Source organism: Natrix helvetica (genome assembly GCF_964273705.1).
Source record: "Natrix helvetica genome assembly, chromosome: 1".
Taxonomy (NCBI): Eukaryota; Metazoa; Chordata; class Lepidosauria; order Squamata; family Natricidae; genus Natrix; species Natrix helvetica.
Genome location: NC_138548.1, coordinates 16,394,912 through 16,412,967, shown reverse-complemented (window position 1 = coordinate 16,412,967; position 18,056 = coordinate 16,394,912). Strand labels below are relative to the sequence as shown.

The 18,056-nt window shown below is 41.7% G+C and overlaps 1 protein-coding gene and 1 long non-coding RNA gene across 3 annotated transcripts in view; one reads left to right on the top strand and one right to left on the bottom strand.

Annotated features, from left to right (window-relative positions):
* Window positions 1–18,056, top strand: part of LOC309395348 (nuclear receptor ROR-beta-like) — a 62,312-nt gene that overhangs the window by 13,303 nt on the left and 30,953 nt on the right. The window lies entirely within an intron of this gene.
* Window positions 894–4,045, bottom strand: LOC309384098. Its single transcript, XR_014173964.1, has 4 exons — window positions 3,889–4,045; window positions 2,940–3,134; window positions 1,619–1,746; window positions 894–1,270 (listed from the first exon to the last, which is right to left on the bottom strand). It is a non-coding gene; the product is annotated as an uncharacterized lncRNA (long non-coding RNA).

The following is an 18,056-nucleotide window of genomic DNA, read 5'->3' as shown; positions in this document are numbered from 1 at the left end:
CCATTAAAGGTTGGGTCTTGGATCGTATAGGTAGTCCTCAACTTATGGCCACAACTAAACCCAACATTTCTATTGCTAAGTCAGTTGAATTTGTTGTTAAGTGAATTTCGCCCCATTTTACAACCTTTCATGCAACAGTTGTTCAGTGAATCACTGCAGTTGCTAAGTTAGTAATGTAGTTCTTAGATGAATCTGGCCTACCCATTGAGTTTGCTTGTCAAAAAGTTGCAAAAGGGGATCCCATGATCCCGGGACACTGCAACTGTCATAAATATGAATTGCCAAGCGTCTGAGTGTCAGTCATGTGACCCTGAGGATGCTGCAATGGTCATAAATGTGAAAAATGGTCATAAGTCACTTTTTCTAGTGTCATTGTAATTTTGAATGGTCAGTAAAACCGTTGTAAGTCGAGGCTTGCCTGTATTTGTATTTCTACATCCCAGCCTTACTTGGTTCTTCTTACCCTTCTGTATCAGTGTTTCTTAACTTGACAACTTTAAGATATGTGTACTTCAACTCCCAGATTTCCCTGGACATCTATTCCCTAATCATGCTGGCTAGGGAATTATGGACATTGAAGTCCAGATAGCTTAACCTTATCCTGTACTATCTTTCCACAACAGCTTTGGCTCATCATTAAATTGATCCAAAAGAGCTTCATGGATGAGTGACGGTTTGAACGTTAGTTTCCCCAGTTTGTTTACATTTCAGTTGCTTCATCCACGATTGCTTAAATATATTTGATGGAAATTGATATGATCTTTCCCACCCAGACTAATAAGCAAACTGGAAAATAATTATCCTTTCGATTGCACAGTCCTTTAATATCTACAGTGGGCAGAGTATCTCACTGTACCAAAATGTGTTTAAAAATCTACCTCTCTCATATTAAAAAAAAATTACATGCATATTAGATAAGGTATGCCAATATAGATGTACTTTGGGGGAAAACCGATGTTTTAAAATGTGTTCCAATTCAACATTTTATGCAGATTTAATTTTCCCTTTTTCAAATTAATATGGGTTTGGAACACAGGGGAAAAAATATTTTGGCATCCCTCAAATATTTATTTTGGCACAGTACCTCCTATGCATTGCTATAATTTCCCAACTCGTCTGGTTTTAGGGTGCTTGTCCAGCTTTATAGGGTGTGATATTTTCTAGGTGGAGAATCTATAACTCACAAAGGAAATCAACATGATAACATGATTTTGGAAACTGCCAAAGTAACCTATGTCTTCTACCAAGCCCAGGGAGCATTCACTATTCACTGAAATTAAGAAGAAAGAAAGAAAAAACATTAGTGGTTACACTGTAGTGCAGATATGAGAGATTTTTGTGGGTCCTTTGTGCTGTCTGAGCTTGGCAGATGTTTTGTTACCGAAGTAGGTAAGATCATCATTGCTAAAAGGAACGGGGTTTGCTCTCTTTTTACATATGAGTACCAGCATGGCTGACTCAGGAATTCTGGGAGTTGAAGTCCACAGATGCCATAGTTGCCCACCACTGTCCTAGACTCTCAGCTGTTGCTTGAAGAGCCGGTGGCTGCTGTGGCTAAAAAAGCAGACACTTGAACTTGATTATTTAAATCAGTGTTTCTCAACCTTGGTAACTTTACCTTCCCCATGCTGGCTGGGGTATTCTGGGAGTTGAAGTTCACCTTTCTTATAGCTGTCAAGTTTGAGAAACAGTGATCCAAGTGGCTGCTTTTCAGTCCAAAGCTGTGCTCCCACAACATACTAATTCCTGGGATAGCAAAACACAATTGCTGTACTTAAATAACAAGCTAGGCCAACAAAATAAACCCTATTACAGCTTATTATGTCGGCCTCATTCATGCAACGTGCTGAGATAATAGCTGGGTTTCTGGGCTGAAGCATAGAGCCCCCAGCTTCTTGGAATGTGTTGTGCAAGTGCATTTTTAACTTCTATGATTCCAGTATGATGCTAATCTGTGCCTGGTTGTCCATTCAAAAAAAAAAAGATGTTAACCTACTTGGATCTTTGAAGATGATATAGCAAGGTTCTAATCTTTGTCACACATTGGCATAAAACCAGCATTTGGAGATTTGGCACAGTTATTTGAGATCTCATGGCTATATGAATTGCTTCATTTCCCAAGAATACGTTATTTTGTTTTAAGCTACTATGCACTTCATGCTAGCAACAGCTGCGTGAATCTATTTATGCCTTTATTAGGGGTGCTCAGGTTTTAAACTTACAGGCCTTCCTTTCTACTTTATTAGAACTGCTCCAAGTAGAAGCCAGAGCAAAATAATATAAGCTAATTTCATTCATCACAGTAAGCCAGGGGTATTAAACTCAAGGCCCAGGGGTGCATCCAGCCCACAGGGTGCATAGATCTGGTCTGTGGGGCCACCCTGGAAACAGCGAAGGACTGGCCGCAGTGCCTCTGCCAGAAAAAAACGGAGCTCGGGGGGGCTGTGTGCACCTCTCCTGACCTCCATTTTCGCTGGCAGAGGGTTGCAGGACGCCGTCACAGCCAAAAACGGAGCCCAGGAGCCCATTTTTGCTGGCAGAGCACTCTAAGTGAGTGAGGTCAAGCTGACCACATCTGCCCTGGCCACGTCCACCTCAGGCTCCCAAGGTCAAACACAACCCTGATGCGGCCCTCAGTGAAATTGAGTTTGACACCCCTGCCGTAAGCCATAGTTCAGCTGTGATTTGTTGATGGCGGAGTTCACATATTACACTAAAGTGTGAGTCACCAAACCACTGTTGGCTGGATTCATACAGCATGGCAAACTTAACATTAAACAAATCACATTACGGTGTGTGAACCCAGTCACTAGCTAAGCAACATAGCGTCTCTTATCAGTGGGCAAGGACAAGCATTCTGACATTTGCTCAGCTTTCTGTTCTCCTCCCACACAAACAATCACTCCTGGTTGGTCCCATATTTTCATAATTTCAGTTACCTAATTTCAGAAAGGAGGTATCAGTTTATGTTGCTGATGTGACCTGTGATATAGGCTTCTTAGACGTCATTCAACAATCATGTGGTTGGATTTTGATCTCGATGATCTAGAACTATCTCCTGCTTGTCCTACCTTAGAACTCATCAATATGCATTGATGTCGAAGATACAGTTAAGCTGCCTCTGACTCAGATGGCTGAAACAGCAAAATAAAAAATAAAAAATAATAAAAATAAAAATCGCACCTCTGGCATTTATCCATGCTCAGGAACTTTTCTGAAGTTGTTTTCAAGGCATGCCAAATTTTACCCTGTGTCGTCTTCAATACAAACCAGGGTCAGAGTTTTCAGTGCATGCATCTATGGTTTCTTCAATACCTGAAAAAATACCAGGTTCTAGAATACCAATCTAGAAATGTGCCAGGTTCTATAATAATAATCTAGAAAAGTGCCCGGTTCCTGGGTGCTGATCGAAAGGACTACAAATTTTCCTTTGATTTTACAGCAATGTTTCCCAACCATGGCAACTTTCAAATGTGCAGTCTTCCAACATCCAGAATTCTCAGCAACAGTCATGCTACTTGGGGAATTCTGGGTACTGAAGTTTACACATCAGGAAGATGTCAAGCGTGGTTTTTGGGGGGAGTGGGGTTCAGAATGGGAAGCAATCATGTGTTTCCTGAGAAAAAAAGAGGCTGGAGCATGAGTGATAGTGGGACCATATGAATTTGTGAGACTACGCTGCACAGTCTCCAGTCCATAGCAAGAGGGAAGTTGAAATGTTTCACTGTGCATTTTTAAAACTGTTCCTAAAATAAAATGTTTGAAATTGTTTATAGATTACTGTCTATAAACGATGGATGAAATGGGAGAGAGGATGGAGTTAATAAAAAGAGTGATAAACAAAAAGGCCAAATGCACTAGTTACAACATAGTTGTTTCTCCACTTACCAACGTGTTACTCCACGAGTCTCGTCCTCTTGAATCCCTGATGGTTCCCCCCAACTGTGAACAGGCAGGATTCTAAGTCTTAATTGAGACTTCCTTCCCCTCCTCTGCTCTACAGCATTGATCCACCACGCATTTCTGCAAAGCATTGTGGGCCAGAGACCTATTTTTCCCAGGATTCCTGCTGGCCAATTAAGCCTGGTGCCAGTGAAAATGCATCAGAGGGGTAGCTGATTGGAAAGGACAGTGGTGTTTTGCTCCCCTTTGCTACTAACCACAGCAAGCTGAGTTTCTAGTCCTTTCGGGAATTAATGAAACCATGATGAGGGCAGAGATTCTGTTCTGATGAGCTGAAGGTCTTTTGAAGTTCCTACAAATGTTGCCCTTCCTCTTCCAACTGAGAGCAGGTCATTTCTGCTGTGTGCCTGCTGGTTTTGGACACAATCCATGATTCAGGGGCTCCAGGGCTGAGATATTAAGCTCGACTGCACTCATAGAGGCATAATCTACTTCTACCACTATCTTGCACATATTTTTCTTCCCATTGAAACCCTGGGATTTGCACAGTCTTCTGGCCCAGCTATCTGCTTCCCACGGGAGAACCTTTCAGTTAGTTGCCTTCTGGATGTTGAAGTTCACCTTTCATTCCTTTTTATAGTAAAGATACAAATGTCTATTTTCATTCTGAAGCTGTTCCCAAAATAAATAGCTGTCAGGACTAAAAATGGAGGAAACTACCAATTTCATTTTGACTTCAAAGTCCCTCCATTGTTTTTATCTGTCCTCGGTCTAAGCCAGGGGTGGGGAACTATGATTCGTTTATGACTTGGGGACTTCAACTCCCAGAATTCCTGAGCCAGCCTGGTTCAGGAATTCTGGGAGTTGAAGTCCCCAAGTTATAAAGGGGCCATTGTTCCCCACCACTGATCTAAGCAGACAATTGCCATGTTGGACCTTCTGTGATCCAGCACACGTTGGCTTCCATCTTGGTCATGAGAGAAAATAAGCCACAACAAGGCCCCTCTTCCACTGTGGAGGGGAGTTGTTCTCCTCACATTAGCAAAATGCCAGGGTGTGCCCAGGGTGTGACACTTCCCCAGGCGGGGCTGAAGGGTTAGTTTGTCATGGGCCCCCCACCCTGTTTGTTTATAGGAATACCATTGGGTTGGCACAGGGGGATGGCGGGGAGGAGGCGAAGAAAGCTTGTGAGGGTGAGTTGGCAGGCACGCCCTTGGCTGCTTCGCCTAGCTTTGTAGGAATGTGGATCGGCTGCTACAGCTAGTGCCAAGACCTTACCTGGATGAGGGCGTTGCCTACTCCCTCTAAACCTTTGGGTGTTGACACCCAGGAGCTTCAGCTCATCTCTTGGCCTTTGGGAAGCTGAAACTTTCCAGCCTTGGCCTTTGTTGCTTAGCAAAGGGGGTAACGTCGGGGTCTTCCCATTCTGAGTTCATCCAGCATAGTAGGCTAGATTGAATTCCAGTTGCGTCATTTGAGGTCTAGCATCCGGTGCAAGTCAACCAACATGAATCAGAGATCCATTCACTTATAGAAGCCACCATGATGTATAGAGATGGTTAGCTTTGATTATTTGTTTAAGGAAGGGATTAGAGAGTAATGCTGAGGTGGAGAACACATCTCTGTGTTGACTACATGAAATCTTCTGGATGGATTTGCCCTACAGGCTATACACCAAGCTAAAAATGGAATTGAGTACTTAGCATTTCAACATGCTGCGGGAATCCAGACATTACATTAAGATGTCTTGTGGTTTATTTCTTTGGGGCTAGTATGATGCGGAATCAATCACGGTAGTTTGTGAATCTGGACTTGGGTTTAGTGTACTGTATGAATATAGCCTATGTGTTGGACTTGGAAGATGTGGGTCAGTCCTCCTATCTCGATAGTTACATCCATGGGGAGAAATCAAGATGCTGATTGAAACTGTAAAATCAGCTTCACTTTTTCAGGACTTTAATTGCAAGCTGTAACCACCATCTTAACTTTTTTTGACCGCCCATCTTGAAGATAACCTCATACTTTGCTGCCAAATAGCAGATGAGGCAAATATCTTTCTGTTTAGGCCTAGAAGAGCATCCCACAATGCCAGGGCTAATAGTCCCTTTTCTTGCCAAGATCCCATTCTTAATCTGCAGCAGGATCCTCTTTGATAACTTTGGCCATTTTCGCACGGGTGTCTTCAGAGTTAGCCATATATGTTGATGCAGAACCTGTTCTCATTGCTGCTAGTTTGGGCCAAGAATAGTTGGGTGACTCCAGGATGGTGACTTCAACTCGCAGACTTCCATAGCCACCATTTTCTATCTAGCATCTTACTATCAACACCATAACGATAAGAACAATAGCGAATACGGACTTTTTATTACCCAAACAATGCTGGAAGTCACACCAGTGAGGAAATCATTATGGCTGGAGTCAGAAAAAGACTCTCTTCTTTTCCTTTCTTCTTCAGCTTTATCTCCTTCTCCGTCTCCTGCTGTCTGTTACGAAAGAGTGGGTCACTCTTGTTAGACCCCAAACTTCCTTTGTAGGAGGCTAATATTATTAGACCCAAGGCTTATAGATGACTCATTCCTATCCTCTGCATTTTGGGGAGATTGTGTATTCTATTCCTTTTGGCAACAGAATAGTTTATAAATTCATGATATTTCCATCCATGATATCTTCTGCAGTATCTTCCATTAGGAGGATCATATGGCAGGGGATAGTTTGAATGACATTTCTCCAAAGCGGCACCTTTCAGTAAAATTAGAGACATAATTTTCATAACCCCCCAAACGAATAGGGGTTAGAAGCGTCCGGTTGGAGACGTGAGATATTTCAGATATGAGCTGCTGAAGTTGGCTGCCTGTTTCTTATTGTGGGAAGTTGTATCTTCAAGTGGGCAGTGGGAATACGTCTTTGGTTTTTGGCAGTATGATGCATCTAATGCCTTTCAGGGCCAATCCTTTATTAGCATGAGAAGAATCTGCTCAGTTAAATTGAGCATCATCCTTGCTTATGATTATGTTTCCAAGCAAGTTTAACGAACTTGCAAGGATGACAACCCTCCCCTATTATTTGCCTTTATCCCATGAATATGGAGGATTCATAGTTTAGCTTCCTTTAAAAACACATAAAATCATTTGAAGCAGCTTCATTCAGTGTGAAGCCACATAATTATAACATGAAGGGAAGTGAAGGGAGTAGCCTGCTGTCTCCTGGCTGTATTCACACAGGGTAATAAAATGGGCATTTGGCCAGGATAAACCTGGTTGGTGTAAACCACATTTTTTAGACTTGATAATCTTAAAATGTATGGACTTCAAGTCCTAGAATTCCCCAGCCACCTATACTGGCTGGGCAGTTCTGGGAGTTGAAGTCCATACATCTTAAAATTGCCAAGTTTAAAAAACATGGATGTAAATCTTGGTTAGCTGTGGGGGATTTAGCATTTCATATGGATTAAGCCTGTTTACTTAGCATGGGGGTCATTTGATTTCCCAAGAGGGGCTTATAAACTCCATATTTGAAAGTCTTTTTTTCTGGACCTCTATTGGACATATATTGGTCCAGAAACATTTCATTTAGCCAGAATTGCTAATTGGCATCTATTTCCCTTTCTTCCCATCTGTCTGTTTGATTTCAGTGTTTTAAAATGCATTTTATTATTTTATTCGACTTTATTTGATCCCGTTTCTCTGAGCCGAACCTTTTTTTTTTTTGAGCCCTCTCCAACAATAAAACAGAACTGCTCTCTGAGGACTTGGGTGTCGCAAGGGTTAAATTCAGCGAATGCTTTCGTTACACAAGCACCTTGTTAAATTCTATTAGCAGCAGAAAGTATGTCAGTAGGACGCAATGACTTCAGCGCTCAGCACAAGCTTGACGGACAGGCTCGACAGCCAATGGCACCCACCCCCGAGTCAATCAACAGACTCGGCAGTCCAATAAGCATGCGTAACCCAGCCAGGCTCTCTTCCTCCAGAGCCAGCTTTGTACGTCACCAATGTTTAGCAGATGGTAGTTATATAACCCCATGTGGTTTCAGCCAGCCAGCTGTAACAACAACAACAACAACAACAACGAGGAGCTTTCCCGGGAAGTTGGGCAACAGGCATTTCAAAGTGGGAGAAGCAGCAAAATGCCTTTATATTTAATTGCCCTGTTTCTTTTGTTTCTTCAGCGCTCTCTTCCTCTTCCTTTTCCTTCTCCTGATGGGAGGAGAGGGAGAGAAAGAAGGGAGGAAAGTTGGTTAAAAAAACATTGCAAAGTGACCCAGAAAGGCATGATATTTGCAGGTCTCTCGCACAATCACAATTTTTTTAAAAAAAAGGAAAACTCTTTTTTGCAAATCATCCCTGAGAAAACTGATTGGTTTTCCCCAAATGACTACAGGTAATTCTCAATTGAATGACCACTTGTTTTTAACAACTATTTGAAATTGCAAGTAGTGTGGAAAAAAAGCGACCTATTATTGGTCCTCACACTTATGACCATCACAACACCCCTATAATCAGATGATCAAAATTTTGATGCTTGGCCGTTGTATTTACAAGGGTTGTAGCATCCCAGGGTCATATGATTGTCATTGGTGGCCTTCCCAACTAGCTTCCACGACAAGCAAGGTCAGGGGGGGGGAAGCTGCATTTGCTTAACAACTGTGTGATTCATTTAATGACTAAGGTGATTTGCTTAATTGCTGCAAAAGTAATAAAACCCAGCAGAACTCATTTAACCACTGCCTTGCTTAGCAACAAAAAGTTTGGTTCCAATTATACTAGGTAACATGATTGGTTGTTCTGATTGATGCTGTTACCTAGTTTGGTAATGAAATGTCTGCAAGAAAGCAAGCTCAATGAGCACTAGCATTCTCAAAAGTCTTTTCTAACGCCAAAGTTCAGAAACATCAACGCTCTTCTTATCCTGCTTCTTTAACACACAACTTTTGCTTCCATAGCATGCCACACTACCTCACATAGTTATGACCTTGGTAGGAGTAGACACATCCTAGCATCTGAATATCTTTTCCACGGCTCTACCAAGTGCTTATCTGTGGTGTATTTTCTTGTTCCTTTACTGCCTTTATTTGATCCTAAAAGGCAGAAGCTACCTACCCCTGCCAGTTGTAGGACTTCTGGTTGTACCTATTGTCATTAGCTGGTTCTTCCTCGTATTTAATTTTTGTCGCTTTTTTTTCTTACTTTGCTCCTTTACTTATATTGCCGGAAAGGATACTTGCAAATCCTTTTCATTTTTGACAGCAGAGATTGCCCTTTTTTCCAGAAACATCACATAACAGCTGGTGTGGTATCATAGCTGTAGGCACATTGCTGTTCTTCATGCAGGCTTACCACACTAACGTGCTGTGAACACACTCTGATGCCTCTAATCTCTAAAGAAAGATAGAGATCACCTAGAGATAAATGCTTAAAGTCTTAGAGCTCAGAATTATTTGGAAGGAAAGTTACATTGATAAAAACATACAGGTATCCTCGATTTGCAATCACAATTGGGACCGGAACTTCCATTGCTAAACAGTGAGGTTGTTAAGTGAGTCGTGTTATTGTGCCTGATTTTACAAGCTTTTTTGCCATGGGCATTAAGGAAATGACAGTTTTTAAGTGAATTCAGTTTCCCCCGTTGATTTTTCTGGTCAGAGACTGGCTGAAAAAGTCATAAATAGCAGTCGCAAATGCCAATATGCTGTAACCATCATAAATACATATGCAAAGACCAAGTTATAAGTCACTTTTTTTTAGTTTCATCATAACTTTGAATGGTCACTAAAGAAATGGCTGTAAGATGAGAACTATCTGTTCGTGGCCATCCTGTACCAAGAGCTATTCCATGCAGAGGTGTACTTGCCATACTAAAGTAAATATTTTTTTTCTCCATTTCCCTTCTTCTAGTGATGGTTTGCTCCATACCCAATTATTGCTGGGAGGTTAGCATAGTGCTAAGTGTAGTCATCTTGCAGAAAGTAAAATGAGAACACTCCATATTGGAGAATCTTCCAGTTTCCATCCATCCTAGGAAATAAAAACTGGGAAACTGGCACAATAGGAGATTTATTAGCTTACAAGATTGTAATTTTCTACCGAAGAGACGGTCAGAAGTCATTATATTTTATAACTTTCGTTTCTTTATTTTTTCCTCTCCTTGCCTTTCTTTCCTTTCTTTCTTTTTTACAATTGACTTTTACTTTATGTGAAAGTCTCAATAATTATAAATAAATAATAAGAAGCCACTCAAGCCTTTCACCACCTTTATGAAATCAGAGGTTGGAATGATGAGAAGGCGGGTTATTTAGAAGGGCCCATGGCACAATCCCACTGACTGGCTAAAGCTTGGCAGAATCAGGAGTGGGTACTCAATACTAATGCAATTTGGAGATGATGGAATTTGCTTCTGGGATATTCTGCATTCAGAGTGGAATGGTGCAGTGGCCAGTAAATACTGAGCTCCATTCAGTTGCCCACGATGTAGAAAAGATGTGGAGACTCTAGAAAGAGTGCAGAGAAGAGCAACAAAGATGATTAGGGAACTGGAGACTAAAACATATGAAGAACGGTTGCAGGAACTGGGTATGTCTAGTTTAATGTAAAGAAGGACTAGGGGAGACATGATAGCAGTGTTCCAATATCTCAGGGGTTGCCACAAAGAAGAGGGAGTCAAGCTATTCTCCAAGGCACCTGAGGGTAGAACAAGAAGCAATGGGTAGAAACTAATCAAGGAGAGAAGCAACTTAGAACTGAGGAGAAACTTCCCGACAGTTAGAACAATTAACCAGTGGAACAGCTTGCCTCCAGAAGTTGTGAATGCCCAACACTGGAAGTCTTTAAGAAGATGTTGGATATCCATTTGTCTGAAATGGTATAGGGTTTCCTGCCTAGGCAGGGGGTTGGACTAGAAGACCTCCAAGGTCCCTTCCAACTCTGCTATTGTATTGTATAAGACACTGGACTGCCATCTGTCAAAAATGGTATATAGAGTCTCCTGCTTGGGCAGGGGGTTGGACTAGATGACCTACAAGGTCCCTTCCAACTCGGTTAATCTGTTAAGCCCAGATTCCACCTGGCAAGGGATTATGGGGTCATTAAAAGAAGATGATGATTTTTCTGCATTCAGAGTATTTTTGCTGAGTTGTGGTCTTTCCCCCTCAAAGTCAAGTAGCATTCTACGCCTCATGGTTTTCAATAGAGAGTAGTACTAAGCAGCAACAGAAGAAGCTGCTGTTGAAATGAGTCAGATCCTTGCCCGAACTTGGCCCATTTTATCTGTACTATCGCAAAGCATCTTCAGGCTATGGGCTTTTCTAACATTATCTAAAGCTGCCAAATATTTTTTTTTCTAGGCATGCAATGCTGTATGCTATTCCAGTATAGAATCATTAATATATTATTCTATGGGGAATAACAGTGGTTCCGCGATGGTTGTGAAGCAATTTCGCAGGAGCGTTGAGATACCAAGTGCAAAAGGAACTTTTCAGAAAGAGCCGTTGAGAATGGGGCAGGCTTTTTTCCTGGCTACTCAAATCAGTGCCTGCACATTCCTTCAAATATTTAAGTAAGATTAACATGTAAATATAAAGGAGAGAATAATGAAGCATCAGCATCACTATGCTAAGATTGAGTCTATCATCCAGTAGAGAGGCAAGGATTGTACAAATATAAAAGGATAGTGTTTTTTCGGATGGTCTGAAGTTGTCTTATGTGGGTAGGGGGAATGAGTGTGCCAGAACTGGCAGAAATCTTCTCTCATCAGATGCAGAAAACTATGGGGAACATTGGTTGCCTCATTTCTTATGGTGCCTGTTGTATTTCTCAATTCTCCCTCCAGCTTAAATCACAGACAGGAGACTTCAACAAGTCCCTGTTTACACCACGAGGAAGATTTAAAGGGCTGAAGGTAGTTGTGTTTGTTATCTTAATGGTGCCACCTGTAAAATGGGTATAGTATGCCCCCCCCCCCCAAGACCTAATGCCGATCAGCAGTGGAACAAAGAAATCCATCAGGAAATTCCTGCTCCGAAAGCTTTTGTAATGGAGAAGCTTTTTTTTATGGGGGTGTGGGAGGAAAAGGAGGCAATTAAAAAAAAATCTTTCCAGTTCCTTCTTGGAATGAATCAACCCTACTCAACAACAAGGCACGCCTGAGTAGAAAGTATTGTGTTCAAAGCAAGAGGTTGCAACCTCTTTTATTTGGGCTTTGCAAGTGACATCAGTGGCTGGATGAGAATCTTGTTCAGCTAATATGCTGGTGTTTTTCAACCTTGGCAGCTTTAAGATGTATGGGCCTCAGCTCCCAGAAACCCCCAGCCAACATGGCTGGCTGGGGGAATTCTGGGAGTTGAAGTCCTTTCCTCTTGAAGGTACAGTACTGAGGCATGGTTGACACACACAATGTGGGGCATGCTTTATGGGAAACAGGAAGGACTCTGAACGTGTTCATGGAAATAGGAATACGATGGTGTCTCAGAAGCAGAAACAGAATGTACTACATAACCTCTTTTCCACACACACCCTGCCACACCATAATTTCCAACCCTCCAAGATATGGTTCCAAATACAGTTCCAACCTTAAGTCATGAAATCATCAGTACGCCTTTTGTACCATGCCACCACACCCTTTATTATCCACGGACCTCTTCACAAAATGTAAAAGAATCAGCCCAAAGGTTCTTTCTCCATAGTGAGGGGGAGGAATATCCAGACTGGGTTGACCTTGTCCTCTCATTGATGGGACTGAGTCAGATAAGCTCTTTGGCCACGCCCACTGGTCACCAGGTGCTACCCAGTTATCGACTCAGTCCACTCATTGGACGGTTGACCATTCTGGATCTCCAGCAATTTAATCGAATTTAAAGGAAAAAAGACTCGGACCCGCGAAATTTGCCTCCCAGCATCGCGCTTTAGCCTCCCAGCTGCAGAAAGGACTGCCACAAGCCCTCTGGGGCGGCACGCTGCCCTGGTCACTGAGTGAGACCGGAATCACTCAGTGAGGGTTTTTGCCGGGTTAGCAAGGAAGAGGGCACAAGCCTCCTCAAGGCAAGCCCTGCCGCGGAGGTTCTAAAAGTGCAGGAAGCTCCCCTCAGGGTCGAGCGGCGAACCATGGCTTTTCCAAGCACCTCGGAGCGCCAGCACTACCTCCACGTGACCAGACGATCGCAGGGAAGTCGAAGAAGAAATCCCTGGTCACAGCGGCATCAGAAGGAGGCAGGAGGCAGGAATCCAACGGCAAGGGTGCGTGGCAGCTCCGGAGAGCCTCAGCAGCTCGGTGAGCACTTTTAAAAGTCGCGCCCTTTCTTCCAAGCCGCGCGGCGACATTTTGAAGGTGCTTTTTCAAAAGGCAGCTGGACTTCCTTGTTTTTGTCCTTGGAAGATGTTGCGTTTCTCATTCAAGAAGCTTCTTCACTTCTGACAAAATGGTGGAGAAAGTTCTTCAGTTAGAACTGAAGAAGCTTCTTGGATGAGAAGGGAAACATCTTCAAGGAAGAAAGAAAGCCCTGTTGCCTTTTAAAAAAGCACCTTTGGGACAATCATGACCTGGATGACTGAGAATCTTTCTAAACAAGCAGTTGTAAGGATCAAAGGAAAGGTGTATTTTCAAGATCTACAGAGTTGTGCTTGAAGGCCACAGTGCCTTCCTCTTCTTTGTCCCGGGATCTCAAAGTACAGAAGGTTCATTTGTCTGGATAAGCAGATTCCTGTTTTCAAGAAAGCTAATATAATCAGTCCTCAACCCACGAGCACAATTGGGACTGGAACTTCCATTGCTAAGTAAGAGAGTTGTTAAATGAGTGGTGCCCAATTTTACAACCTTTTTTGCCAGGGTCATTAAGTGAATCACCACGCCTTTTGCATGGTCATTAACCAAATCTGGCTTCCCCCATTGACTTTGTCAGAAGCCAGCTGGGAAGGTGACAGATAGTGATCAAATAACCCCAGGACGCTGTAAATAAATCATAAATCCATGCTCATTGCCAAGGACCCAAATTTTTATCATGTGATTTCAAAGTTGCTGCGATGGTTGTAAGTGTGAGGATTGGTTATAAGTCACTTTTTCAGCACCATTGTAACTTCAAATGGTCGTAAGTGACGGATTACCTGTAGTTATTATTGATTTCACTGATTGAAAATGTTTTAAGTAAATTCAGAAGATCTCTTGGAGGGTTACAATTCATAGCGGGCATTGCTGCCTCCTGTAGCAGAGAGTTCCAATGGTTCACTGTGAATATCTGCAGTATGAGTAAGCAGGAGATACTATGATCTTTTTTCTTTAAACCTCTTCCCCTGAATTACCCTTATTTGTACCTTATTATTTGTACCTAATACTTATTGTACAGCTTACTTGTACCCTATGACTACCATTAAGTATTGTACCTTATTATTTGTGATGAATGTATCTTTTCTTTTATATACACTGAGAGCATATGCACCAAAGACAAACTCCTTGTGTGTCCAATTGCACTCGGCCAATAAAGAATTCTATTCTTTGTATTCTATTCTACACCTGGAGTACATTAACAAGGCTAAGAGAGATAGAGAGAGGGAGGGAGGGAGAGGGAGAAGAAGAAGGAGAGGGAAAGGTGATTCCAGATATTCCATGTTGGCATTGGCAAAAACTGAAATTGGTAGGAAATTGCATGTGAATAAACATACCTAGCGTTGAAACAGAGGCAGCCTTGTGCAATTTTTGCTGGAGAATATGTCCCATGGAGCTCAACAAGGACAGACCTCTGGGAAGATAAGGGTACTTATCCAAGAATTGCTAGCATTATAAATGCAACCTTCTAAGCCTCGGGACTAGCGTTACTTCTGATTGAATTCTGAACTCCGATGTGCTACCGAGTTGGCGTCAGTGTCCACATAAATCAATTTTCTGCAGGAGAATCCGTCCCCTAACCAGATCCTTCAAGTCTTCTAATGGGGCACCTGTTAGAAGGCCATCCACCTTCCTGCTGGTTGTCCTTTTCTCCTTTTTCATCTTTCCCTGCATCTTACAAATTGCATGAACATAATTCATAAGAAGGTTATTATTACTGAGCTGTGTCTCCAACTCCTCCTGGCATTAATTGCTGTGTTGACCTCTTGCTTCTTCCTTCCCTTTTCTTGCAACAGCAAATCCATTAATGGGTTAGGAATGCTTTCTAGTCGATAGCATAAAGACCCTGTTATTTTATTAAACCAGTGTTTCTCAACCATGGCAACTTAAGATGGGAGGACTTCAACTCCCACAATCCCCCAGCCCGCATTGCTGGCTAGGATATTCTGGGAGTTGAAGTCCACCCATCTTAAGTTGCCAAGGTTGAGAAATATTGGTCTAGAAGTACTCCAGCACTCATTGGATAGACATGCACAGGGTGATACTGCCATTAAATAATTGCCTTTTGGGCCTGGAGTTTAGTCGTCTTCTCACTTGTCAATAAGGCAGAATGAAGAGAAAAGAGTAAGGGGAAAAGATTCTCTGGAATTGTTAACTGGAATACAATGGGGGCACCCCTTGAAGTTCCCTAGCAAATAATTCCGAATTGAAAAAAGGAATAGCTCATTCATCCTACATAAAATCGGCAATAGAATATAGCAATGGCCACAACCTGGTGATATTCTAAAACAAATTTGGCAACTTTAAGACTTGTGGACTTTTATGACTTGCGTCTCTTCTCTGACTGCTGTCTATTCTGCAGCTCTTCCTCCTGTCTCTCAAGACCATTCCCACGTACCATTACGGGTAGTCCTCGACTTTACAACCGCAATGGAGCCCATAGTGTATATTGATACACAAGACAATTTATTTAAGCACGTTTTGCCCTCTCTTACAATCTTTCTTGCCACCGTTGTTAAGTGAATCGCCGCAGTTAAAGTTAGCCACACAGTTGTTAAGCGAAGCTGGTTTCCTCATTGACTTTGCTTGTCAAAAAGTCGCAAAAGATGATCACGTCACCCCGGGACCCTGCAACCGTCATAAATATGAGTCAGTTTTAACAGCAGCTAGAATTGTATTTGCAAAAAAACTGGAAAAGTGAAATGATACCAAAACAGGAAGAAGTTATCCGAAAGATAACGGAGTGTGCTGAAATGAGCAAATTGACATTTGAAATTAGAGAACAAGAAGATGAGCAATTTTAAATGAACTGTCGTAAGTTGAGGACTGCCTTTATAGGTTCACTGCATAGAAGGCAAGCCTCTCATGCTTTCCAGGGTTCATAGAGCAGCATGACAACAAGGCTGAGATGCTGCATTTGATTATTATTTTGTGGTAGGAAAGGGACGGGGGGGGCCATGCATCAGCCACCAAAGGGGAGCAGCTGAAATTCCCTCCTTCTCCCCAGATAGCAATGGTAGCTCTGCCCACGGATTACACTACAACTAAATCCATGCCACTGTATAATTGTTTGCAATGAACTTAGTCACTCGGTGAAACAGTCGTGCCCAGCAGAACGATGCCCCTTGTGCAAGGGTGGCCTTTTGCAATGCGTTGAGGAAAAAAAAGAAAGCACCGTTTCTATTTCTAAAGACCTTCTCTCACTTGGGCAAGTCTTTGTTGGCATCTAATGGCCTTGTGGGTGTCTAAAGGATGAATTGGCCCTGCCCCAGAAACTGTGTTTACACATAAACAGGTTCAGGAAAATAAACAGGGATGCTTTTCTCAAATGTGTAAAACTTGGCTAGTGTTAAGCTTCATTAAATGTTTTTTTTCCCCGCAAGTAGATGTTTTGGTAAAATGCATCCTGTTTGATGAATGTATGTCATGTCAAGTGCATGCGAAGAACGGATTCAGTTGGCCAAATTAAATGTGTAAACAAAGTCAGTGTGTGTGTCATACACGCTATCTGGTTTTGGGTTTTAATTGATTTTGACTGATTTGTAGTGAGGATGCTAGTCCTCATTATATATACAATATGTCACAGATATACTGTAATTGCCAACAGTTTGCACATTAATGGCTGTGTGTTGCGTTATTTTGAGGAGACCTTTACGTTGTTATACAAGCTGTATACTCACTACTTTACATTGCAGCCAAGTGTCATTTCCTTAGTGTTGTTACATGGAAAGATATACTTAAATATTTACACAATGTGAGGGGGTGTGCTCACTTCTGTAATAGACTGTATCTCTTATACATTCACACATTCACACATTCATTGGAGTTTAAAATCATCTTTATTCTGTGATCAGGTTTATGTTACATTCGGTGGGTGAACTCTCTTTCCTGATCTTTTTTGAGGAGGAAAAAAAATGCCCATCGCTTTTTTCATTTTGAGCAAGAGAAAGAAAATGAAAAAAAAAATGATATAAAAAGAACAACTTGAAATTGTGATTTCATGAACATTGTTTTTATTTTTAGAAGTGACTTGCACAAACACACACACACACAATCCTTCCTCTGAATATAACTATTAGCTACTACTGAGTGTTTATCCTCACCTTTTTTTAAGGAGCAACTTTGTTCTAGGTTCACCTGAAAGGTAGTAATAATTCTGTTAGTTCTATACACTGAAGATGTTTCCATCTTTCCCCCCTTTTCACTATGTGTTTAAAAAGATGAACACATTGTCTCCTGGCAGGGTGATATACCTTCTGGAGTCTGATTATGGCTTTTGTTAAGTTATCCAAGTACTTTGGGAATAGTGATTCAACAAGGGATTTTTGTCTGATTCAATTTGGATTCTGCTATGCTAATAATTGAAATCACAGGAGAATTTACAGGGGGGGGGAACCCTCCAAATATTAACCTCGAGTAAAAAGGAACATTAAAATGACAGCAGAATAAAATTTGAAATGGGTTTGAGCAAGAAAACGGGATGGATTGAAAAATGTATGAATGAATTATTAGAAAAAATAACTAAGTACATAAGAAGGGCTTTTCTAGGCTTAAAAAAAGAACTTTTAGTCTAGCGTTCTGTTTCTAGCTGACAATAACCTTCCACTGTTGCATATAATCTATTATTCAGAGGTAAACTGCCTCTAACCATGGAAGTTCCATTGGGTTACATCTAAAAATAAAAGAAAGTATCAGCTGGATCTGAGTCAAGAACAGATTAAATGAAATCAGATTGGATTACTAATCTACTTAACAAAATAAATAAATAAACTAAATAAATTTACTAGGAGGAAGCTGCACGCTGCGTAGTACAAGCAGGGGGAAAAAAAACCCAGAGTTTTCCT